Raw genomic sequence first — 26,978 nt, 5'->3', positions numbered from 1 at the left:
AACAGGAGATGTAAGCGTTCGCCAGCTTAAGGTTGAATTAGCACAACGTAGCTGTTGCTAAGGCAACGCTTCACCAATACAAAACATTAATATAAGTGTGTTCCGCCCGGAGAGCTCTGACTTCCATGTGGTAGCCTTTTTTAGTCCAAATTGACTGAATTTCTTATCTTCCCTTCCCAGATGTCTATCTATCTATCTATCTATCTGCCAGATAGTTTTTATTGAAATTTGTCGGCTGGGATAAAAGTTGTATATAATTTAACAAATAATTATCAAACAAGTTATTTCTTTTGGAGATAGATTCCTAGTTATTCTAATTACTGTGAGTGTAAGTTATATCTGTAACACAGGCTCTGATATTTAAGAAAAACATCAGACTGGTTTCACATAATACATTGAAAATATTTTTTCTAGTGTGATGGGAAAGTACAACAAGTTTTTACCTTTCCTTTTTTTTTTTGTATTTCAGGCAAGCACATCAATACAGACAGAGTGGGAGAAAACTGCCTGTAGAATCATGAAGTGATGACTAAAAGTTACACAGAAGTAAACCACAAGGCAAATGGATATTCGGACAATGGCACCATTATGGCAAGTATATCTATTCTTTTGACATTGCACTTCTTTAAATCACCATTTACAGCTATCAATATAACTGACATTGGGACCCTGCAAATTCTAGATATTTATGATGTCGATTCGGTGCTCTTTCTTCCCTCCTTAGAGGAGCCGAACATTTTTAGTAACAGTCCGAAATAATGTCTTGAAACCAAACAATTTGCAAAGATTTTGGTTTTGCATTTTATATTTGTCTGGTAGGCCTAACCACCAGCTTTGTGGACTCCGAGACAGAAGAGCGCCGCTTCGCTAGAAACATTAACTGCGTTCGTTCATAGTTCTATCTCAATCTATAACCTGCCATTAAATCAGAGAGATCGAGAGAGAGTGAAGCACGTGTTTTTGATCTGTCCTCTGGGACAGAAACCATACATCATGCTCATTTCAGCCTTGTTAATTTCCAACTTGTCAATTTCGATTTGTTCATTTCATCAGGTATTATTGCAAACGTGTTTATATTGCTTGACATAACAAGGTGTCATGTTTGGATGCTGGTTTCGACAACCAAACCCCATTCTCAAACATGCACACAAACACACACACACACACACACACACATTTTCTCTCTCTCTCTCTCTCTCTCTCTCTCTCTCTCTTTCTCGCTCTCTCTTTCTCTCTCGCTTCATTTGCATACATGGTTGATGTGGTCTCTTGCCGGTTACGACTTTATATTTCTTTTCGGTGACTTATATACGTTCACACTAATGCATAAGTCACAGCTTTTTGTATCTTTTAATTCATTTCATTTCAGCTCAGTATCTCATCCCATTCGATCTCTTTCCTCCACAATCTCCACACTTTGTTTTACTTCCCCCCTCTCCCAATCTGTTCGGTTTACTTTGATAATATAAACTTCTCACGTGCTTTCCACGCGGCATGTTCACCTGTTCATTTCACACTGTAAATTTCACCTTGTCATTTTCAACCAGTGCATTTCATTTCGGTTCGAACATCTATCTATCTGCCCGACCGGTTTCCCCGGGTAAAAAGGAAATTAAAACGCCATTTGCCCGGCGTTATCGAGAGCCAGGCATTCCTGGCATGCAGGTGTCGCAAGGAGCTCTGCCGTGTCGGGTTACAGCGGATGATGAAGTCGGTTAAGCTACGATGAAGGTGTCATTTTTTAGTTAGGCCCAGGAAAATAAAACACCGACTTCATAGGGGAAAATACAAGTAGATACGGTGACTGTTGATTAATATTCCGATTACTTGGTATATGTGATCCGTTAGCCACTACATTGTTGTTTTATTTAAAAATGGTTCGAAGAGAGAAAGAGATTATATATATGCAGACCCGGTCAAAGTGTTAAGACGACAAAAGAGTTCTATAACGCAAGAAACAAATAACAGACAATGTTTCTGATATTAATTATACCATTTTACATTTATTAAAACGGATGAAAGAGGCTCTGAGCTATGATCATATGCAAAAACAAAAACTGCAGTCAAAGACCCCATTCCCAGAGATTAGATCGATCTACTTTAGATCGACCTAACTCCCTGGGGGTTCACGCTAAATAGCTGTCAGCCGAGCGTACACGAAAGTTAATTACCCCCTTACAGCTTGTAGTAGGCGGGACGGACATTTAAGCCGGATTATCTGACAGTAATCTAGTGAGACTCCCCGCGGGGATAGATCGATCTAAAAGCTCTGGGAATACGCCCAAAGGTACCATTGTTATGAACGGAAAAAATATTTTTGTCGTGCACCTATATGCACAGAACCTTCCATGACTGGTTTTATTAAAACGGCTCAGTTTCTGCACTCCACGCGTGACAAAGAAAGACATGAGACTGTGAAACAAAATCCAGACACTGATATCTCTCCATTTTTTTAAATTTTATTTCGGGAAACGATAATGGCAGAAAAAATTATCATTAATATAAGTCATATGCGACAAATATGACAGTTTTTAAGTGAGATAGATGCAATCGTAATATATTATGATATAATGAATACACTCCAAACTGAAATTTAAAAAGTAAATATTAAAATAATTTTCAAAATACGATATTGATAAATTGATATTTTTGGACCCTGACATAAGAAAACAGCCAACAACACTTTACATTGACCGAGAGAAACACATATTCCATCACACGTATTGTAGGTTGAAGCATGAATTTTTTAAACTTCGTTTAACTTTAAAGAAGACACGGAATTTTTTCGTTATTGCCTGAGGCAGTCTATTCATTGTTCACCTCACTGTCAAACTGTTCCCCTTTTTGGCTGTGGAGAGAGAGAGAGAGAGAGAGAGAGAGAGAGAGAGAGAGAGAGAGAGAGATTTATATTGATTTTTTGCATGTATATATTCATATCTATTTATCTATTTCGTTTATCAATTCATTTGGAAGCATCTTCTCTGTGATGAGTTCTGCCAAGTAATTAAAACGCTGCACTGCAAAATACGGGTATTGTGACGTCAACATGCCACAAACTGAACCACGCAGACGATCCACTTTATACAAATTCTTTGCCATCAGACCAAGACAAGCCATGACAAGTGTGGAGGAGTCGCCAGTTATGTTAAGTTTGTCACGAACGGATCCAGTATTTTGTAAACGCAAGGGAGAGGACGCCATGTCCTCAATTATTTCTTGAAATCGCCAAAAATTTCTATTATTTCTTGTGTAAAAATGCGCGTTTGACCAAGTCAAAAAGTGTTTCTCTTCGATGGCAAGCTATGCACCCTGAATCACCCGACATCCCTTACGAGACAAATAAGTAAATAAATTGACATTTTGTTTTCAGTTCATCGACTCGGTTAACAAACTAACCAAACGAGTCCTTAGCGTGTCAGCGCAGGACATAATGATTAATTGCGTGAGTCACATTGCTGGAATCCATTAATTCTTCCACGGATTTCAGAAGATAATGTTTTTAATCCGCGCAATTATACACATACATTTTACGTCTCTCAAGGATGCAGCAAAGATGAAGGCATAAGCGACAGATTTTACCTTACACACGCTATAGTTGTATCAATCAAAACTACACCAAACATTAAGAAAAATAACGAATCATTGATCAAATATAATGGATAAACTCATAAAAAGAATGCACAATAGGTTAATGTTCAATCTTTTTATACGAGTTGACAAATACCAAGACTAAAAATCAAGCAATGCCAAAGATCATCGATCATAAGTATTACGTACTTATTTTAAAAACGTTTACGGTTTGTAATCTACAGTTTGTCTGCACGAGTGACCTCAATTAACTAAATAAAACATATATTAGTGTACGTGTGTTTACTTTGCGGATTCTAGTAAACATTTGAGGTTTGGTTCAGTTTGAGACAGTAAAATGTTTATGATTATTCTTTACTGACTTTTTCGAAACTATGTGCATTAGCATGGAGAGCAAACCCTTTCAGCGAAGCCTAACCCATCGTATTGTGCCTTGGATTTGGGCGATTTTGCATCTTTCTTTTTTGTTTGTAATATTGAGTATTAACCCGTTGATCCCTTTTTTTCTGATGCTTAAGTCTGTTATTTTCGGTTTTGTAATATCGTTTTGGTTTAAGGAGCATGGGGAAAGTTAAAAAAAACGACATAGCCTTTTTACATCCATAATTCTAATACAGGTTTACAAAAATTATAAGTAACAGATCTAAATCAATCAAATGTCAATATCGCTTAGTTAGTAGAACCAATATAATCAAGTCAGTTGATGACGTAATTTAAACCATTTCATGTTTAATTTGTCTCGGCTGTAAATTGTTTAAAGTGCGTTCAGTGAAAAAAACCGTTGCAGGGCGTTGATCCCTTAGGGCGGTAGACGACTATACAGCGTGTTGAAACAGTCTCGCCTGCGGTCGTCATTCCCGGAACTTTGGCAAATATCAGTGTTGTGACTAAAATTTGACAAACATTCAAATGTCAAAATCTGGCATTTGCAATACCGTAACCAGAAACGTGCGCATCATAATGGTTCCGTCTCTCTCTCTCTGATTGTCACCATAGTGGTCTAGATATTGTCATTTTGGTCCCAACGATGCCATTGGACATATGTACATCTTGGAAATAAGACACTATAATTATGACACCACCCTCGACTCACGTATCCGTCTTAACAAACACCTGCGCGTTGCCCCTGAAAAGAGGACAAATCTGGGCATTTTTTTTGTGACGATGTGTCTTTCTCTAATCAGTAGTTATTAACGTTGGGACGTTCCCTAAAATTTCGATTATTTTGTTTTACTGTTACTCATTTTAATAATTGTAGCTTTGTGGCCAAAGTCAAGTGAAGAGACCGAAACCTTGGATGACATTTTGTATGATTATAACCTGCAAATTGTGGCGAATATGAAATCCTGTAAAGATGAGCTTGTGTATTAGTATTTGTTTTTATTTCTTTATCCTGAAATCTAGGAAACCTTTTCGCCCCTTTTGACTAAACATTACTTTTTCTAGTTGATGTAAAAGAGCCAGTGGATGGATATTTGCCTTAAGCGCGGGAACTTGGGGTTTGTCTGTTTCGTACAAAAGTACAGGTAAAGCGTGACTTGACGCATCAAAACAATAAAGGCTGCGGTTCTTCTAATCCTAACCTAGGCTGCTACTTCCTGGACTATGAATCAAAAAGCATGACATCCCCCACCTACCGCTATCACCCCCTTTGGGCTATTAAATTTCAGGATGAAAATTTCAAAGAAATTAATACTTCGAATGATTCATCGTCATAATTGGACATAAGGTTACCCATGTATATGTGCATGAGAAAATAAGAACATTTTTCGTGCGTTTTTTATCTTTTATATTTGCGCGCCGTCCTGTGCGCCACCCACTTGATGTCAGACTTTATTGTGCGTAAAAAAAGTCTAAACTCTTTTTACCTGTAATAACAAAAAATACAATAAGCAAGCACACCTGTTATCAGAGCTACTGATCTACGTTGGTGAGGAGAGAACTTAATTTGCAGAATTTATACGATGACAAAACGATGTCACGGAAGGAATAATAACGTAAAATAGTATGTAAAATCTTATAAAGTAAGCTTAGCGTATAAACTTATATAGTGTTTCGACTTTACGGTAAATATAAAACATTAAAATAAAAGTGTTTACAAATAAAATAAAGGTGTTGATTAATTATAAATATTTATTATTATGAAATATGGTTTTTCTTTTAGTTTCGTGAAAAATTATACATGGTTTATTATAATGATTATTTATCTTTTTTAATAGTTCACGCGCGTTTTAAAGGATATAATGTAGACCATAAAAGATAAAATTAAAATTAAATTAAGTTGGTTGAATAAATATCTCATTTAAAGCGTGTGTACAGATTATTGGATGCAACCATATTTTGACCATATGTAGAGACTAATTCAATAGAGTAATGAACATAAAAACGAAAATGCGTGCATAACACCATGAATATAACAACTCATAAAACCGAATGCAAAACCAAAGAGCAATACTGATTCTTGCAAATATTTAAAGAAACTGGACAGATCGTACATATTGACGCTTTAATTGACCTGGGCATCAAAAGGTGATTTATGATGTCAAATAGTAACTTTACAAAAACTCTCCAGCGCATGACTCGCCACAGTTTCTGCTAAAAGCCATATATGATATAATATAAACGTCAGAGAAATCAGCGACCACAGAAAAAAACAGACAGGTAGAAAAATCCACTGAGCCGTGTCACGGTCTGTTGAACCGTACTTATTATCTTCACTTTTCAACCACAACCAAGAAGCTGATGAATTCCGGTTTGTCTTTGTCTTCGGAAAGGTGTTTTAGTTCAGCTGCGTTCACCCGCGACAGGGGACCGTCTCCAAAGGTGGAGTAACCTCAAGGGGCCCTCTTCCCTCAGGCTCATTAGTGCTGCTTGGGCAACCACGGCCCTCTCTGCGGTCCATCGCTGCGGTTTCTATACCACGGCAAAAATGTCCATAAAAAAAGGATAAAAAGTAGATAGAAATAAATGTCAAAAGTTTGTATGGTGTTTCTCTCATTCAGTATATTAGTCAATAACACCAACGCAGTTCTTCCTTCTATTTTTGGTTAAAAAAGAAAAAAAAATGAAGAAAATCATCTTTGCTGATTTATTTGTTAGCGACTCGATTGAATTCGTTATTTTGACACAAGTTGACTGTCTACGTAAAAGAATATGGTGTTTAGTTAGTGCCTTCCGTCAGGTCACATCACTATCGTCGAAAGAGGAAGAGTAATTCCATTTGATTCACGTTTAATCACTTCTCTTTTCTTTTCAAACAATAATTTACACAGATGACTATTTAAAAAATATTCGGCTTAAATGTTGAAAAAAGCACCACATTAAAAGATATGTTAAAATGAAATAATATACACCAGTTAATCCGGGCCAATGCTACCTGAAAACGTCGATTAAGTGGCAGAAATCTTATTTCACTCACGTTGATAAGTGCTTCAAAACAGGATAATTGCTAGCACTTATCGATTGAGCCTTGGAGTGAAATAACCCTAGCTTCCTAATTTTAGAAGCTTGTTAAGCTTAGCTAATGGCCGGTGGAATTATCACAAAGTAACGCTTGCTTGTAAAACTTAAGCGTTGCCCGGGCAACTGATGTTTTTTTCTCCACTGCCATTCTTTTTATATGTGATTTCTTAAAGTCATGATGTATCGAGGCGCTCACGCTCAGCAGAGACGAATATTTTTAGTTGTAGGTGGCTTTTGAGAAGTAATTAACAATGTTAACTTCATAGGAAACTGTAGCGTCCATGCAGCAGTTGCATTACCGGCACTGGGTGTGAGGGCGTGCAAAGAAGTGCATACAGTGGTTAATATCAAAATGAAACGATTTAAGTCTGTACATCTGGTTTATTTTTCAATGTGTATATCCGAGAATGAGAGAGAGAAAAAGGAAATAGAGATGAGACAACATGTGTGTACGTGTGCAACTGTTGGGAAAGAAAAATGATAAGTTTCAAAAGTGATTTATGTCAAAAACATCTTGCAACTCTATGAAATTCTTTTGACTCTTCCAGTTTTCCTTCTTGCATAGCATTTCAATGCTGCCTGCTGACTGTCAATAGTTCTACCCTACAAAATATTTATACATGCTAAAAACATCTTAGAGTGAATAGACTTCTACTGAGCCCAGTGACCTTCACCTTGTACTGACCTTGACCTCTTTGTTATACCCCAAAATTGGGAAATCCGTGTTCTGCGTGACATGTAATTTTCAGTGTATAGTATTTAAATGAATACAAACGAAATAATATGATATTATCACTTGCTGTAATGATTTAATTACTGTTCTCTTTCAGATACCATCAGGATGACAAGCTGCTGCTACCGATCCCAGGCGTGCTTTGTTTGACTGGTAGAACATCTTCGAAGCTTTCGTCTCTACCACGTTGGTGTTGCGTCATTTTGTGACGTCAGAAATTCGTTCAGAGGACTTTTTACCTGATTGAGAATGGATTTATATTTGTCTTCGGTCTTGTTGGCACACTTCAGCGACACACAGGTCCAGTGACGTCATGGTTACGTCATGGCTCCACGAGAAGACTCAGCGGTTAAAGGGATTCTGTTTTTTTTTTTCGTTTTTTTTTTAGCACAGAACTCGTAATGTTAATTCACATCTTTTATTTGAAACACACCACAATATGGTGAGTCACATTAAAAACAGATGCTGAACTATTTGGGCTGTGTTTCATGATTCTTTCGGTGACAGACTCCTTGAACATTGAATTAGATACAACATGAATTACAGAAATTTACAGGAAGTATGTCACAACGCGGCTCTCTTTACAATACTAGATTAGTACTCGCCACTACTTCTTTTTAATTCCAGGTCTATTTGTCGAAGGTGATATCTATTTATTATCTCTTTTTTATTTAAAAGTGGAATATTAATGTTGTATAAAGAAAATACAGTCTGTTGAAACTAATTAAAGATAATATGTACATTCTGTCTCGTTGTCTTTATTAAAGCAATTTTGAGAGTTCCACTCTCTGTATAACGAATATCACCATTATTGGACAAATATTTGAGACATATGAATCTCCTGTCTCGCGTACGTTTCACTTTCCCTGTATTGGATTATGTGTAGCTCTTCTCAAATAAAGATTTCTTCTGAATAGTCGAGATGGTCATACGTCTGGATTGATCCTCTCGCCGTACCTTCTTTCGAAAAAGAAATATTGGAAACATTCTTTCGATTGTCAGAATTCAATAGCACAACAAAAGAAGAACAGCTCAGCGTTGTCCGTGAGATGTGTTCAGTGCCTCTTCACCTTATTTGAACTTGTTATTTTGATGATTTTGCCAATAATTTCTTACTTTAATGTTCGTGTTACTTAGTACACCCCCGTTGAAACGTGACATAAGAGGTTAAAGTATTTAAAAATGCAATACAATTCTCAGAGCTACTTCAGTTCGAAAGAATCGACTTTTCTAAGTAATAACAAACAGAGCACGAAAGACATTGATAATATGTGACACGGCACGCATATTTTGTATTAATCAAAAAGCACCATGCACCTTACTATTTAAAAAAATAGTTTCTGATTCGATTCCCAGAGATGACAAATCTGTATAGAGTAGCTGGCTTGACTGGACTGAGCTATGAGTTTTATACAACTAAACCCTGCTCTTGAAGTGAACTTTCATGACTCTAGAAATGCTTTGACAGTGTATACACAAGGAATACCGACGATTCAGGTCTAATCTAAGCTCGATTTCCGAACACATGTTTATGAGGTGCGACACACAAAGAGACGTGGGAGGTCAAATGGCAAGGGCGCAGGGGGCTTTGACGTGCCTCTAGGAGTAACTTTTTAAAGATGGATTCACACGGTATATTTATGACATCTGTCTCTCTCTCTCTCTTTCAAACACACACACGTGCGCGCCCTTGCACCCGCTTTATTCTTTAGCACATATTGCAAGACAGCCAAACTATCAGTTTAACTGGCATAGGCTATTTGTCGTCATCAGAACTATGCATATATATATTTTTAATTAGTCCCGATTTTTGCTCTGCCTATGACGCAAGACTACAGACTAAATTACTTACCAAAGTGATAAATCATGGAAATTACTATGCAAGGGACATGTTTCTCATACCCGCCACTCAGAGTCAGAATATTACAAAATTTAATCAATGCCACAAAATTTACATCCGATTTGAATTCCGGTGATTTATGTGAATATAGGTACACCATCGTTCTGGGACAAATTGAAAGTAAAATAAGACATGGGAATATTCTTTCACGGAGATAATATTTTACAATTTGACTGAAAGAATGCTCAGTGACATCAACATTACATAAAATTTGACCTACGTGTTATATTTCTGTTTACAAAGTGATCGTCATGTTGGCTTGCCTTTAAAAGACACCGCACATTGAAACAACTCCAAATAATAACGATGCTTCAAAATGGAACAAATATGGAAACAACTCTTATTATGATTGCAAGTCGGAAGTATCAGAAATATATCAGATTAACAAAATTCTATAATAACAAAGCAGAAAACATGTCCTATTTTGTTAAACACTGCTATTGCACGTGGCTCTCTCACTTAGGTGAAATCGACACCTTCAATCCCAGTCTCCCCAAACTAAAGAGCGGTCTGACCCCGAGGGTCACGGGTATTAACTGCCTCTATCATCTAGCCCAAGGTTCCCTTCACAGGCCCGGATCTCATTTCACGTGCATTCAGCTCGCGCCAGTGAACCGCGTGAGCTCTTCTTTTGGCGCGCTCAGTCGCGCGGAAGACCAAATACTTCGCCCTTATATTCCCTTTTTTCAGCCCCAGCGGGCTCATCCATTGTGAACCTGGAAGGCATGGAATTAGGTTTTGAGAGAATATTTTGCGTTTGAGGATTTTCACACCTCCTTCAAACAAGACCATACAACGTGAGAATGAAAATCTGATTGCTTTAATTCAGCATGCGAGTGAGAACAGAGAGGAAGCGTTTAGAAACAGAATGGGCGGAAGTCTACCAGCAATACAGCTTGCGCCTCGGATTTTGATTTATTTGTAATATTTTGGGACTTTATTAACTGTTTCATCTTGGTTATTATGGCTTGCCAAATTGACATAAACGCCCCGGCAAATATATTGTTTCATTTACAAATATTGCGGAAGTTACTGGTCACAAAATGACATTCTTGGGTCAAGATTACTCACCATAAATGCAGAATAATATAATCAAAATTCAAATTTATAACTATTCTCTCAGCTATAAAAATGTTGCTACAATTGCTACACGCTGCATAGATATTATTTTTGGTGTTTTTTATAGCTGTCAACATGATGATGACTTTTCTTTCTTCCTTTTAACAATCTACAATTTAATCTATCAAACCATTACACGAACGAAAGGCAATTCTTTTTTTTGGTTCTACCTGATAATATTGGGAATTCATGCATTTGTCACCTTTGCCCTTCACATAGGGACTTTTCACGCCCTTGTCCTTACATGAGCCATAAAATTTCCTTTCATTTTTCTTCTTTTATTATTTTTATCATTGTCATTACAAAGACAGCTATGTCGTTGCTCTTCCAAAAAACACTTACATTAAGGATCACATCTTCAACGTTTCTTTACATCATTAAGTAGAGTATTTCATATATTCTTTTATCATGTGCACTTGCTCAAAAGCCAATATCTCACACGTAACGCTTTATCCCAAATCGCCCTATATCACCTGAAGTGAGCGACGAGCTACATAGAATGGTATGAAAGGAGAATTATTGTCGGATCGCTTACAAATCGCAACAAAGCAATGTTGAAATTAAGTGCTGCCTTTCTTACAATAATAATGCACATATTTGTGCCAGTAATTCGTCCAAGAGAACACTCCTTTTGTGCGAAGTACACATCTTCATGTATATCAATGCAAATTAATTAAATTTAATTTAGATATATGGGACCTTTTGCGACCTAAATGTCCGATATTTCACCGGATGACAGGTATTCTGATGCTAATATGACCATCGTTTTATAATTCATGGAATGAGAGGTCTTTTAAATCTAAACAAGTGTGTGATAATTTCCCGTTAGAATTATTTCCTTATTTTCTCTAAACACGTTATAAAAGAGAGTTTATGGTATTATTTTCAAAAGGTGGAAAGTTGTGTTTGTGTGTGTGTGTGTGCCAGAGAGAGAGAGAGAGAGAGAGAGAGAGAGAGAGAGAGAGAGAGAGAGAGAGAGAGAGAGAGAGAGAGAGAGAGAGAATTGGTAGTATGAATTTTTTAAAATCTGTCATGGCATCGCTGTTGATTCACATTTAACAGTACAAATCAAGAGTATTTTTGCCATTGTAAAAAATCCTTTCTTCTTCTGTCTGTAATAAGCAAATGGCAGCAGTGTTCACATTAAAGAATGTACTAAATAAATAAATAAATAAATAAATAAATAAATAAATAAATAAATAAATAAATAAATATGAATAATTTACGGAGCTACAGCACTAAAATACTTTCACAAAGTGTCCTGTTTCTAGTCTTGATTTTTCAGTCCTTATTGACCCTAAACCACAAAACTCGTGCATTTTAGACATAGTCAGGGATTTGGAAAAACGTGGCGTTCCTTAAGTCATATGAAACTAACCGTAAAATAGCGTCAAGGCTGTACTAAATGACCTTTCACGTCTCCCATGTCTTACCAAACGAAAGTCACAAAACGACAGTTGTAATTAAAAGGTTGTAACAGTCTAAATTATTATTATTATTTTGTAATGTTTATATGTAGACGTATATTTTCCTGGCCTAAAGAAAATCATTAAACTGAATACGCTTGGTGACACACAAGGCATTGGCGAAACCAGGTTGTCATTTTTAAACGCCTTCTTTAAATACAGTCGTTCCGTTTATTTATTCTTTTGCTATTATTTCGACTGTCACGTGTATAAATATTTATATATATTCTTGGGGTGTCATTGTGCAATTTTTTTCTGAAAATTTATTAAATAATTATAATGACATTACTGGGCGTTCCTTTTGGCGAAGGTACAGATTTGTCGACATTCAGAGGCACTGTCGCCATCCAGCCCCCCCCCCCCCCCCCCCCAAATCCCTGAATACCACTCCGCTTGAGCGACAGGACGTTTTGTCCGGAATTCATAGGAGGCGAAACGAAATGTGCAGATTTCATTACGTTGGTAAGACTTTAATTTGCGTTTAATGTCATTTAATATCCCGGCTGTCACTTAACCTGATATATACATGTCAAAAAATGGGGCGACGCACCGACAGAGAGAAGGGTTTAGTTTCAAGAAACATGAATTTAGTTGCATTCACTTTTACAACATTAGAACGGTACTTGCAGAAATTGAAATGCCTTCACAGTGAAATATGAAGAGAATTAAATCAGTTCACCCTAGGTATACCGGAGGGAAGCAAATCTTCATCTGTCTTCACATGCAGTGGCGAGCTACTGCTTGGCTGGCAACTATCGCACTGCTGTGACGTCAATCAAAATGTTTTGATCCCTGTTTAATTTTTGTCCGTTTGAACACAGCGTTTGGTCGAGAAGAAATTATATTTGCACAACAGGGAAATGGAATTTTTGGCTGGAGGTTACTGAGTAGGCAAGGGGACCGCAATTGATGTGTTACCCTGTTATATGTACTTACAAATATACGAGAACGATTTTAAAGTACTGTATTTAGAAGTTTGTAAAATCAACATTTACCTCCTTTTCGAGTTAACTTTTATACCAAATAGTCAAATAGTCGAACTGCAATATCTTTTTTTAATTGACCTAGCTGTCAACGAGGTTGTCGTTTGGAGAAAATATGAAATGTTACATGTGACCGAATGTTACAGATTTGATCACCTGAATAACTAAAAGACAAATACCTTGATTCTGACACCAAATATAGTCTCCTCAAAAAATAACCCAGAGGAACCAAACAATATTCAACAAACAATTTCATTCAATCTTTCCATCTGACCGATCTTCAACATCTTGAATTTGTTTGAATGTCTTAAAATTTCATTGGTAAACATGTTTATTTTTTTACCTCTAAATATAAACCCACATCCCGGTTAGCCCGGGGTTGGGAGTTGGTATAGACAGTGGAACATCTACATTTACAGTTTCTATCTGTATGTTATTTTATATGGTCCAAGATTCTTGCAAAAAGATTTTAAGAAAACAGAAAACAATAACGCAAATATAATCAGAAAAGTACAAACGAAGCTTATTAGCTGCTTCGCTCAGAATTAAAAAGGATTTAAGATTGCGAAGAATGCTACTTTTTTTCTTGTTTTTTCTCCATCACCCGAAGCTTGGTTATATCATTACATGGGTCATGTTTGAATAAAGTCGAATAACAGAGAAGTCTTATGGGCCGGTTGGATAACATATCGCTATGTCAGCAAAGTGCATTGGCGCAAAATAATTCTACAAGAACGGGGTTTGTATGGTAAATAAATTAATATGTTCTAACTGAAGTGCAGACATTAGCAGCATGGCCGCAGGCACTGTATTCTCGCACCTGTGTGGACGCTGTTATTTGACGAGGAATTCTAATTAAATGCTTGAAATTACCCCGTGTGGTGAGTTTTTTTGCGTCGTCATTTTTATTTCTTTTTTTTTCTTGTTGTGTGACGATATATTTGCAGTGTAATTACACTGAAGTGAAGTCTGTTCAGATTGACCTGCAGTGTAGGGAAACTAATCTGTTCTATATACCCTTGCCAAAGTCGTGTTCCAGTGCTGTGTTTAACAAAATGTTTGCATAGAAACAAATTGCCTTCACGTTAACACGTTTGTGAGGGGAAAAACTCTGAATTCTATGATTGTAATTTAATAGAGTTTTTGTTCACACGAGACCAAATTTTCTCATGAACAAAATATTGAAGAAAAGGAGTTATATGTCACTAATCTAACTAGAATTGGGGCAGGTAACCGATTTAGACCTTTCTTTTACAAATATGGAAGTGTTACGTGAACACTGTTATTGTTTAATGCTGTGCCAGCGCAGATAATTTAAACCCGGCAATAAGTGTATTTTGTAATCAAAACCATTCTCCATTTACATACATATTATCTAGAAGCAATAAGCAATATTTTTGATACATTTCTAACAAAAATTCAGCTCAAACACTGTGAAAGACTATTCCACATAATTTGGACTCAATATTCAGCCCTAGCACCTAATAACATGAAGAACATAACCCCAGAAAGCATCATCATACCATTTCAAGAGAAGTCCTAAAAACTTTGCAATCAAAAAGGTGCTCAAACATGATCAAGTCCCTTGTAAAACCAAGTACATGCAATTTGATACCTACTTCTTTTGGTAAAACATCTAAAATCGTGTAATACATGCACATCATGGCAGTCCTGGCATAGAATAGATTCTGGGATACGCACGATCATGTTAACATTGTCAGTTATGGGATCACAGCAGCCGACATGATATAGATACAATGTAGTAGAATGAAATGATTGTATGTTAAGTATTTTTGAATCGTTGCAGATCACAGCTCCTAGGTAATAAAATGATGCGCCAAGCAGGAGCACGCACGGGGAACCTTTTCAAGGCAAAGTCGTTGTCATGCCTTAATATTATTTTGTTTTCATAACTGTGTGGTGTGGATAGTTGTTTACTTTTGATAATTTCTTTCATATTTGTTGAATGCAATGCTTTCACTTCCGTTTGTAGAAAGAGTAAAGCAAAATAAAAAAAAAATGAGATACAAATATCGTCAACCCAGGCATGATGTAATGCTAGATTTATTATGTACTAGCAATAACATGTTAACAACAAATTTAACGGAATGACTGATTTGATATATTCCATGTTAATCCCCTAATTATCTGCGCTACCTAGATTAGTGGGGAGAGATTGTCGTGTTTGTTTTCTGGTACCTTGCTTTTGTGTTCACCGCGTTGGAAATGTCTTGCCCCGTAGCCAAGCTTAAATTGCTGCCGAAATGATTTTTCCGACTTCTGAACTTGAAGCAAATGCAAAAATCAAACGACTTTTGGTCCCATAAAGCCGGTGTCGTATTCATTGCGAAGGGCTAAGTTGAGTTTTGTATATTTGCTCTAAATTTGTGTTCTTTAAAAAGGCTCAAAAGTTGTTCTAATTATTTTTCTCCAATCATCAAATCTACTGCAAAAATAAGTATACCACAGTGGCACAATAGACCTAATGCAATGGATTAATATAACCATAATATTTATGATAGATCAAAGAAATACGGCGATTGAGCATGGCTTTGTGTCTGTCTGTCTGTCATCTTTACATTACGAATCACCGAAACCGAAAAAATACAGCAGATTTTAGAAACAGCTTTGAGACAATTTTCACCAAGTTTGTTAGACGCAAAGTTTGGATAAGCATGCTAATATCTATTAAATCAAAACATTTTAAAACATATCACAAATGTTTAATTATAATCATATTTTTAAAAAGTGCAATCATTTATCTTTCTAAGTGCAATTTAACTTAGCCAGACTTACATACTAATATTTCATCTCCTTTTCGTCTCCGTCCCCGATATAAACAGTATAGTATGTCACAACGGAATGACGCCCAATAAAACACAACCGAGGAGAATTTTTAAAAAGATCGAAATGAGCAGAATTCCAAGAATAAATAAATAAATAAATAAATAGATAAATAAATAAATAAATAAATAAATAAATAAATAAATAAATAAAAGAGATGTGGCGCTTTCTGCTCCCGGTTTGTCTACAACCGAGGTGACAAGTGTACTATATCTCGCCATGTGCAGCGTGTGACTGGATCTTTTCAATAGAATCATGCTATCAAAGGAAAAAGAAAAGATCACGTGGTTGTTTATTTGTTTTTTATTCCTCATTACACACGAAAGCACACGCAGGCTCACACACACACACACGTATACGCACACAAGCACACGTGAACATGCTTTTCTTCTTTCGTTGTCTCCCTCTTAACTACTGGACATGAAGCTATTCTAACTTTGCAGTCGCAGATATGTGGCCATCATTAGCTTAAGAAATCTTATTATGCGTAATCACAGTGTTAGCTTCAACTCCATTACCTCGCACAGCGGACGATAGCGAATACCCAATTACAGAAGATGAGGCGTAATTGGCCGTCATTTTCCATTGCATCCTACGGAGTTGATGCGAAGAAATTGCCTGGAAAAAATAAACTATGCAGAAGTCCTGGATACAAATTCTATCGAGACAATTTCAGAAAAGAAAAATGCCCACAAATAATATCTCCTTGCTTAAGGAGTAGAAAAAATCCCTAGTAGTTTTAAGAGTGATTTTTTAAAAGAGGGATTTTTTATTTGTCGATAATTAGTAGTGTCGTCATGCACTGGCCTTTTCTCTAGTATCTCTAAATCAGGATGGGGATTGAAAATTTAAAGACGACAGCGAAAGAGGAGGTCGCTGGTTTTGGAACAAAAAACTTATGAGTGACATCTCTGGTCCGCGCCGTGCAGTCCTTCATGGTGAAAATAAGTGCTTGGGGAAGCCATCTCTCTCTCTCTCTCTCTCTCTCTCTCTCTCTCTCTCTCACACACACACACACATGCACACACACGCATGCACATGCACGCGTTCACATCACAGCCAGAAACTACTAACAAGCTGGACAAGACTCGTACCACGTGCAATCACTGTCACCCATGCTTTTTGCTATCAAAGCAACATCATTTCCGTGGCAAAACCTTGTGATTGAATTACAAGTGATAGTTGTGGGATTTTTGTTGAATCATGATTGAATTCCGCAACAAACTTTGTGTCAGTAATAGATGATGAATGTGTATGTATCCAATTATTGTAAAACAGCATAGTTGCCAGAAGTAAAATGTCTGAGCTGCACCCTTTCTGAGCCCGCTTTTGACGGAAAAGGGAGAGCAGAAGGCTTAGCAGACGCCACTTTTCCACATATATTTTTCGCTCCTGTTTGCCTTCAGTCTTCTGGTTTTTATTTCAGTATATTCCAATTCCTATTTATATACGTAAGGATTTAAATTTTGCAGCTTCCGATTTTTATGACAAATACAAGGAATTTATAACTGATGTAAAATTTATAGTAATTGTGACTGCTAAATGTAGAAATGTAACTCAGATATTGGGAATAATATAGAAGAGGATTTGTTATCTTTTTTGAAAGAAATATTCTAGATATCAGATCTTCCGTAAATAACAATATAAAAATATAACTGCAAATTCAGCTCTGGATACCCAGGTATGAGAAATAATTTCAATCAATCGACAAAATCCTTGGGATACTCAGCAGACGGCAGAATTGATGGCAGACGACAATTTCAGATAGCAGCAGACGACACCAGTGAAGCCTGCTATCTGTACCACCAGATGTCTATATTAACTTTGATTTCCCTGCAATAGCACAGAAAATGTTATTTTCTTTGACACTTCTCTTCCAGCTGCAAATACATTTGATATAAAAAAACAAGGACTCATTATTGGAATACGATAAAAAAGTCAATTTCCAACCAGGAGAAGTGTCAATCAAAGCCTCAGTGAGGAACAAAAGGACCAGCAAATTAAAGCCGACCAATAACACGTCTATGTGATTAGAAGCCACGATGATATTAGCAAGGCCAAGGGATAGGCAGAAGTTGTATGTCTTGCTTTTTGTTGAAATTTATCCCAAATTTCTTTTCTTTTTTAATCCAACGGCGTTCAATTTAAGGTAATTTTACGATTACCACAGAGTAGACAACATAAGTCGAATGTAAGGGGGTTTGTTCGCAAATCATTTAATTGTATAACATGCATTAGGATACCTGTATAAATACATTTATTTGTGTTGATTTTGCTTGACCTGTCGAGTTTATTATTTTAGTTTATCACAGAAACAACAGTTGCACAGTTCATCTTCAAATAAGTTTTTCTTGAAAATATTTTTAACATGGATAGATGGCACGTTCCTACCTAATTATTATTTATCTTAAATGGAATTTTAAGGTCGAACGTCCAAATGCTAGACATCCTATGTTGTCTTTTTTGTCTTAGGGTTTGAATTTCAGAAGGGGGTTCCACGTCTATCAGCATACTCAAGACCAAACTCGGTAAAATTACGATCAAATAAACACCATTACTAAATTTATCTAAATCAAAAACATTACAGTATTATCACTGTGCATCAAGTTAATCATTTTACGATAAAGAAATATGACAAAAGTTATTGTCTAAGTACAATTTCCAATTTCTGCTGGTTGGTGGCTATGCTATTTTATGTCGAAAGTATTGCTTCTTGGGTTAAACTAGAGATTCAATAAGGGATAAAGTAACGGAAATTGTCCACAATAAAGTAACGCGACCTGGCTGTTACGAAGAGAATTTCCTGTTGCAGAATGAGATTTTCTCTACTGCCTTTCCCCATTTTGTGTCGTAACGTCCAATCTAAAACTGTCCTCCGCCCTTCTCGAAATCCAATTAACCTCAAAATGTTGACAATGTTCTTCAATGGAGCGCTAAAGTTAAAGTAGGAGAGCTACTGTTATGGCATAATTGGTTCTTGGGTAACCTTTAATACTTTATCATGACGGGAAGAAATAGTCCACATTTGAGACTGGACCATTATGAGAAATCTAAATCAGGAATATGTACCATCATTTCAATATAACTCTGTTACCATACTTCGTTTTAGCCGTTCACATCGAGGTAAAGTCAGCGAATTTTCAATATTAAATATTTGATTGGAATGATTTTATGTTCATTTATATACCAGATGTAGGTTGATATGGCAGATTGATCTTAATATTCTTTTTCTTCGCCGCCAGTGTCTTAAGATTTTGAGGACCAGTTTATTAAAATATATATCTATAGTTTTCGTAGAACTTATTATTATTTTGTGTCTTAATGAGTAATGGCGGAATGATTTCATTTTGTTCTCTCCCTCTTGCTATAATTTTTTTAAAAAGTCTTCTTAACAGAATAAGGACAGTCCTCCTAAGAAACACATAACTTCCTTTCCTCTCCCTAGCGAGCTCTTGTTTTTCACCTTCGTGTCACAGAAATTCAATTTTCCCTCGCTAATGAAATCCATTTGTGACTTGTTTCCAAGTCTTCCGCTCTTTATGCAATAAATCAAATTATTTTTCCATTGATTGCTACAATTCAGCCATTATTTCTATGCTAATTTTGAGGGGGGATTTTCCTACTCTAACCTGTCCTTAGAGAGCACAAGTGAAAATTGTCATCTGCCAGATGAAAAGTTTGTCGTCTGCTGCCCAAAATCGGCAAGATAAATCAAATCGTGTATAGTAACATCATCTTGGGAAGTCGGCAGTTATGAAGATTTCTAGGTGACCTATCGTCTGTTACAGGAACAAAACTAGTTCTAAGTAAAAGTTTAAAAAAATCAGTCAAAAAATAAAACTGCATGCATGACGTCATTGACCATTAGTCAATTCGTTGTGATTTTACAAAAATTGTTTGTAGAAGATTTTCAGAAATGTTTACAAACTGATATAAACCCAGTCATCTAAATCATTCGTGTATCATAGAAGAAACTGCCAGAGGCCTAAGTTTGAAAGTCGTCCCCTGTAAGCAAGGGACCTCACCAAAAGTCACAAAGTTAAATAACCCTCATGGTTATCTAAGTAAATGTCAGGTTACGTGTCGAGAAACAGCTGAGAAAATATTGACTTAAAATTGTTAGGAAATGTGATTAAAATCGTGAATGCTTATGCTGGTTGGAAAATATCAAATTTAACTTTTAGAACTATATGTTCTAATATTACAATGTCGCCTTGTGTACGCGTGTTAGTGTAATGATCGTTCAACATCTATTATTTGCTTAATTTAAATTAGCATGAATGTTTAGTATTGTAGGAGCAAAAGCAGACGCTGGTTATTTTTGGAATTGGACAATTTCATCCCATCGGCTGTTAAGGCTGAAAACCAAGGATATGCCGTGTCTTAGACAAAATTCAAAATGCTGCCAATAACTATTTTTTTCCAAAACATACCTTTAGCACGGTAGGAGGGAAGCAGCACCTGTGATGAAAAAATGACGCTAACATCCAAATTTATATATGCATCGCAAATCCCAGTACGTACAAGGACCTTGCATTTATTCTTTAAAAAAATCATGAAATGTGATTAATCAAAATTGACACTGAATGTTATTTTATCTAGCTAATATCACAAAAAAATACCACTAGCTAAAAATCCCTGCCAATGAAATTGTCTACATACATTCTACCACAATTGTATATAGTTACATCGGATGAAAAGACCTACAACGCATACCATAATACTAATACATTTCTAACAAAATTTTGTTGATTTAATATCATAAAAAACGACAAGCCAAAATAGCCTGCAATGATATATATCTTTCAGAAATCGTGTTTATAATATCACAAAAAAAATTTTGCCAAGCCTAAATCGACACGAAAGCGGCCTTTCATATGTAAATGAGCACTGGAAACCCATCTCGGTAAGGGGCGGTCGGGGTCGGGGCCGGGGTCAGAGCTATAGGGTGGGAACAATACCAGCTAGGAAACCTCATTACCAGAGCGGAGAAGAACTTAGTACCTTAAAAGGGGCGCCTCTCTATCGGAGCCGTAAACTCCGTTCGCTTTAATCATTTGCTATGACAGCATGACGAAGCGCGAGAAGACACTTTTAAATGATCGGCCATATCGTCACTTCGATTGTAGTTCTTTTGCTTATTCCAATAAACTTTTTTTCCACCCCTCACAACATCAGAATATTAAGTGTCGTTTGGATACCGTTTTAATTACATCTTTTCTAACTACTTCATGAACGTCGTCGTATAACACATTTTTCACTTGTGAGAGATCTTTTTAGGTTTATTATCCCGTGTCTAGGTGAGATCGACGTGAGAGCACGGGTAACATTCCTTTGTGAGTTAGGTCATATTTTTTCATCCAATTTGACGACGCATTCGTTTGGCACAGATCCAAATATTTCCACGTCTCACTCCTACGGCTTGTCGTCGAGTCTTTTTCAAGATGGCGACCAACATTGAAATATCCCATCGTTTATCTTGTTTGAGTCGTTTTGAAGTTTTTCCTTCGGTAAATCCTATGAGTTTAAATCCTGATTCGAAGCGTTTTGTAAGATCCTAAATTGTTCTATGTAGTATAAATGGGCCCTTTTTAAACCGTTATAAGATGAAAATATATCTAAATGAACAACAACTTAAAATACATATTCACTTCACGACATTCTTTAAAAGATACAAACCGTTCAAAAATAAATCCCAAACTGCCCGCCGTAGTTGTTGCCTGCGCCGCGTTTCCATCTAGACTGTAACGAATACAGAAACCGCACTGAATTTGTGTACAAAGTTGAAAAACCTTCATCAATAAACCGAACAAAAACCTTTGATTGTACGATGAATTTCGCCCCAAATGATCCGAATTACCCATCAATACTAAGTAGAATGCACGCTATTCGATTTACGCTAAGGCTTAGACTCGAGCTATTGAGGGCCTAAAGACATTTTTCATGTAGTGCAACGGTTTTGAATAGGAGAGGGTGTATTTGGTGTTGTACGGCAAAAGAAGGGGATTGAATCAAATTGTTTATTGGAAGGATAAAGCCGATTTCTCAGGTAAATACTACACCAGCGGTTGTGTTTTGTGAGGTATTCATTCTGCCACGGTCATGGAATTCGCTGCTTGTTAGAACTATCGTGTAAAGCGACCTTTTGTAACTCTGCTGAAACGACAGTGCACAAAGGACTCGGACAAAAGACGTGCAAGATTTATAGCGCTCGGAACAAGTCGAGTTTTTATTGATTTGCAGAGTGGGAATACCTGGCCGTTTTATGCCCGGTACCTTGAAACTTTCCTAAGCCGACGTGTACATATATGCCTTTGGAACGCGTCATATGTCTATAATATTCTTCAGGGGTAGGTTTCTTATGGAGTTTTGAATTTTGTCGGCGAATTTCTCTCGGATCTTTGCCGGTCGTCAAATATACACACACTGTTGAATCAACGCTTTTGGTGAGGAAAATAATGAATTTGGGAACAATACTACTGCGGGTCATGGCCCCCGTTTGGTATTTCAATATAAGAAAGAAACCCGACCCGGGGAACTCATACGGAGGCAATTTCATACCCTTTCAAACACATTGAAGCGGAGAAAATACGTATTTTGATTTTGATGTTATATTTGCATATTTTCAATTAAATTCCTATTCATTGAGGGGCGGCGAATTCAAAGGAGACGGAGAGGAAACTGAAAAGAGATGGGGAAGGCACAGGTGAGATGATTTCCTGTGCAAACAGAGCTACATGTCGGAGACAAATGTGACTTGGCGAGATCCACTCTTAGTAAGCATACGTCAAAGTTTTCAAAATCGTATCTAGACGACATTATGGATCGAAACGCGCGCAAAATTCAATGACTTCTTCTGTTCTATCCCACAGCCGTGAAAGTGACGTAAGGAATGTTGGGAAGGGGAGAGGGGGCGAATCCAAAATAAAATTCGGAGTGTGCATACACAAATTCTGAAGACAACTTCTACCAGCAGCTCGAAATCAGCCTCGTGAAGCTGTAGTCCCAGCCCCGCTAAGCCCCTCCCCTTCCCGGGGCTGGGGAACGCCCCTCGCGGACACCAACCCAGAGCAGGCAGGGTTAAGTCTTTCGAATCCCGCCAAGATTGGAACTAAGAACTAATAAATTGGTATTTACTGAGAGCTCTCAAGTGCGAGGGGTCTGAAAGATGATTAGAGATTAGGGGAGCAGGGCTTTCAAGATGCTCATCGGGCCGTGTTTTCCCTTAAACCCAGGTGTGCGGGGAGCGGTGAGAATAAGAATACAGACGTGCTGAAATAGTTGTGCGGTCATGCGAAAGTGACGAGGCCGGGGAGAAAATACCCTGACATTGTTTGACTAACGATATAATAAATTCCGCTGTCCCGAATATGCGCTTCTATTTGGGATTAAATAATGCACGTTTTGGAAATTGGCAGTCAGGCCCGAAATTGTAATTATTTATGATTTTGCTATCGAAAGCATCTCCTTTGTCAAATTTGTTTGGCGTTGGAAAACATTCCTCCCATATGATTTCGATTTTTATTTGGAGAAAATGTTCTTGGTTTCATTGCGTGTATTCTTCAAATATATTTAAACATTATACGCATGCTTAGAGAGTGAGATTACATGTACCTAGGTTTACACAAAAATGTAAAAATTTTTCTCTCAAAGATGGATGATATCAAAAATGCCAAATCACATGCTATGAAATAAAACAGAGGACGACAACTTTCTATCCTGCTTGCATATTCAACTTTTTACAAAAATTGTCACTTTTCATTTTAATGTGTAATTATGTCTATCACAATTGCTTGGTTTTTAATTTTACGAATATGTATCCAAAATAATGTAAGTCAAGCACAGACAACTTTTCTGATGTTGTAAGCAATTCACTGAATGTCTTTTTCATTCTGGTCTCTTTACTCTGTTACCCAAGCTTTTTAAGTACGATATGTACGTAAAATAAAAAGAAAAATAAATAAATAAACACTCTCACGAACCTACAAACTCACACATGAACTACTACAGAATCGGGCAGGCTATTTGTCTTGCCGTCTGCACAAAATGGCTTTTAAATTACACGTAAATATGAGTACATTAATTCTATTACGTAGAACGAATGATACAGAAGTTTGTAAATACCCAAAATGTAACCTCGACGTAAAACCAGTAGCAGACGACAATGTCGCTGAGGTCAAATTTTCTTATCGTCTGCTCCAAATCCCGATAGATCAATGGAAAGGCTTTTATCATTTGTTTGCATCTTCTCGTTCTTCCCTAATCATAGTGTGTACCGGTCTCGTCTCGCCATTGTTACCGTTTGTTGCCGTACTCAATAATTCTCTTATACCTTTGTGTTCTTCTTAAAATGATACTTAAGGTTGGAGTAATTATCAGATAAAACGCTGATTTATCTACTAAAAACTGTGGACCGACTCAGTGGCTTTTGGAGCGTGCATAACGGTATCAGAACCCACTACACAATGCCGTCACAATAACCACACAACATGACCATACAAAGATATATGTTTGACGAGTTTGTAATCATTCAACAAGAAAACGATATCAGAACTAACCACACAATACAAACATAATGCCAACATAATGTTACACATTAGAATCACACAAAGATATATGTTTGATGACTCCAGAGGCACTCAGGTAGAAAGTCATTGTATGTCCAAGAAAAAGAAAGGCACGAGGTTCCAAGCACTGGCTGCGTGTCAATTAGATGTTATACGGACCATTTGAGGAATATTTTTTCCGTGATATTTTCGCCGCAGGTCGTTTGAGTTCCATTGAACATCGGTTAAACATTTAGAATTAATCTCTCCTCTGAGAGTTTCGTAAAAGTAGAGCTAAGAATGCCACGTGATAAGCCAACGGAGAAACGCTACTTCATTTACTAATGCTGAATCAAATAATTCAACATGTAATATATCAATTTCAATGCCAATGTAAAGAATACCCTTACATAGGTGTAAATTCGAATTATGACATTAATAAAAACTGAAAAATTACATACGTAACGTTAAGGTGAAGCAGAAATATTTCAAAACAAGTATAAATTGAAGGCAATACGCTGTTTATCATATACTAAAAATTCATTATTGAAAGCGTTTAATTTCATGTCTTTCACAGCGTACCAATTGAAAAACATTGAATAGAATAAAATGAAAATAAAATTAATTAATAAATTAATAATTGAAAACAGATTTGAAATAATTAAGGACATACAAATGACAAATCTCATACTATTTTCCACCAATACAAGCGATTAACTTAAATCATATTTTCTTAATATATGCCAGACCAATTAAGCTATTTAATTGAGAATTAACGTGTTCCTAATCTTCACATTTAACCAGGTATGTTAGGGGGAATTTCTTTGTTTTTCAATTTAGCAGAGCACAATTAATTCATTAATCAAAACAAACGGAGACACGCACGTCATTTACCGGTGGCGGTAATTGCAACGGATAACGAATTACGCGTCGTAATGTAATGTAACTGCTGTCTGACCGTAATGGCTGAACGCCTGTGAATGTCCGCTGTCACCGCACTTGACGTGTGCCAGAGATAACACTGATTACCGTCTCTGTCATTGGGCTACCGGGGTGGCCCATCGGTTAATAGGTACATTTCACTGTGGAAAATGATTAGGTCCTTTAATTTCTGTGGCACTCCCCCTCTCCAGTGTTTTTCTATATGCACAACTTAAAATAATGAAGTAGGGATATTTCACTATTTTTGGAGTAACGTTTTTGCTCTCTCTCTCTCTCTCTATCTTCAAACTCTTATGTAAATCATCCCCGTTTTCTCAATACATTAGACTTCACTCTTTACGATCTAGACAAAAGATACAGTCAAACACATAAACTCCTCTTTTCTTATTTACAATTTTTCTGCTACAATGCGTTATCTGATCCCCAAACAAGGTTGTCCCCAGCTTTTAGTGACAGGAATGACGAAAGCTTTTTTTTACTAATTACATTCAATTTCGTGCAACTCTGCCGTCGACGCTGATACGAATCTCCACTTAATTTTTGTCATCCTCACTTTCCTGTGCCGGAGGGGAACAAGTAAGCCTCATGTTCAATGTTTGGACAACCATACCTGTGTTTAAGCTTGCCATTGAGTGTTGGCATTTCTCAGCCAATTAAGTCAGACTTTTAATGACTTGGGCAGTTTAAGTACACACGGGTAGATCTGCTAGTGCGTTTATTTTGTCGTCGTTTAAGTAGACCAGTTATGACGTAAAATATTATTCATTGTAAAACATTTAATGTGGCGTTAAAGCAGGGAGGTGTCACTTGCGCAAACATTTTTATTGTCTTTCGTTTTGGTTGGTTGGCTGTTTGGTAACAACTTTATAATATAATACTGAATTTTGAAACAAAAAAGAGAAAAAAACTAATGTTTTAACCATCTATTATTTATGGTAATTCACACAGTACCTTTGTTACGTTAATTCTGTAAACGGATTTGCCTACTTTTCCTAATATGGGGATAAACACACACTGTGCTTGTATCCTTTTTACCATTATGATTACATTATATTACCTGTAATCATGAAAATACTTCACAATTTGGCCAACTTCTGCAAAACCATTCCCTATCCGTACTTCCCCGCCATAACATTTATCGTACATACTACAACCACTTCAAAAGCCTTCTAATTAGTTACTTTATTTTTTGGACAATTGTATTTAGATCTAATGTAAATGTCATTTCTATTATGTTTTTTATTTTTAATTTATAGTTCTTTTCTGTATTTACCAATTGCTCTATATCTGTCTGTGTAGCCAATGGGCAGATTGTCCCGAAGCCAAAGAAACATAAAGTACCTAAATCATTTTTGTTTATTACTGAATCGGAAGTTATCAATAATTACTATCAAC

General features: G+C 36.6%; 2 long non-coding RNA genes across 9 annotated transcripts in view; one reads left to right on the top strand and one right to left on the bottom strand.

The window, feature by feature from the left end:
* LOC106166717 (uncharacterized) overlaps positions 1–8,523 on the top strand; it is a 77,986-nt gene extending 69,463 nt beyond the window's left edge. For all 8 annotated transcript variants that reach the window (XR_015331503.1, XR_015331508.1, XR_015331504.1 and 5 more), the window contains exon 4: positions 470–8,523. This is a non-coding gene — a long non-coding RNA (uncharacterized LOC106166717). The remainder of the gene's footprint in view (positions 1–469) is intronic.
* LOC147759501 (uncharacterized) lies at positions 8,125–26,978 on the bottom strand. The gene is made up of 2 exons (XR_015331511.1): positions 16,048–26,978; positions 8,125–10,399 (listed from the first exon to the last, which is right to left on the bottom strand). It is a non-coding gene; the product is annotated as an uncharacterized LOC147759501 (long non-coding RNA).

The sequence above is a fragment of the Lingula anatina genome, chromosome 10, assembly GCF_051362555.1.
Source record: "Lingula anatina isolate TDL-2025a chromosome 10, LinAna3.0, whole genome shotgun sequence".
NCBI lineage: Eukaryota > Metazoa > Brachiopoda > Lingulata > Lingulida > Lingulidae > Lingula > Lingula anatina.
Note: the sequence above shows the minus strand (reverse complement) of the source record. Positions and strands in the feature narration are given on the sequence as shown.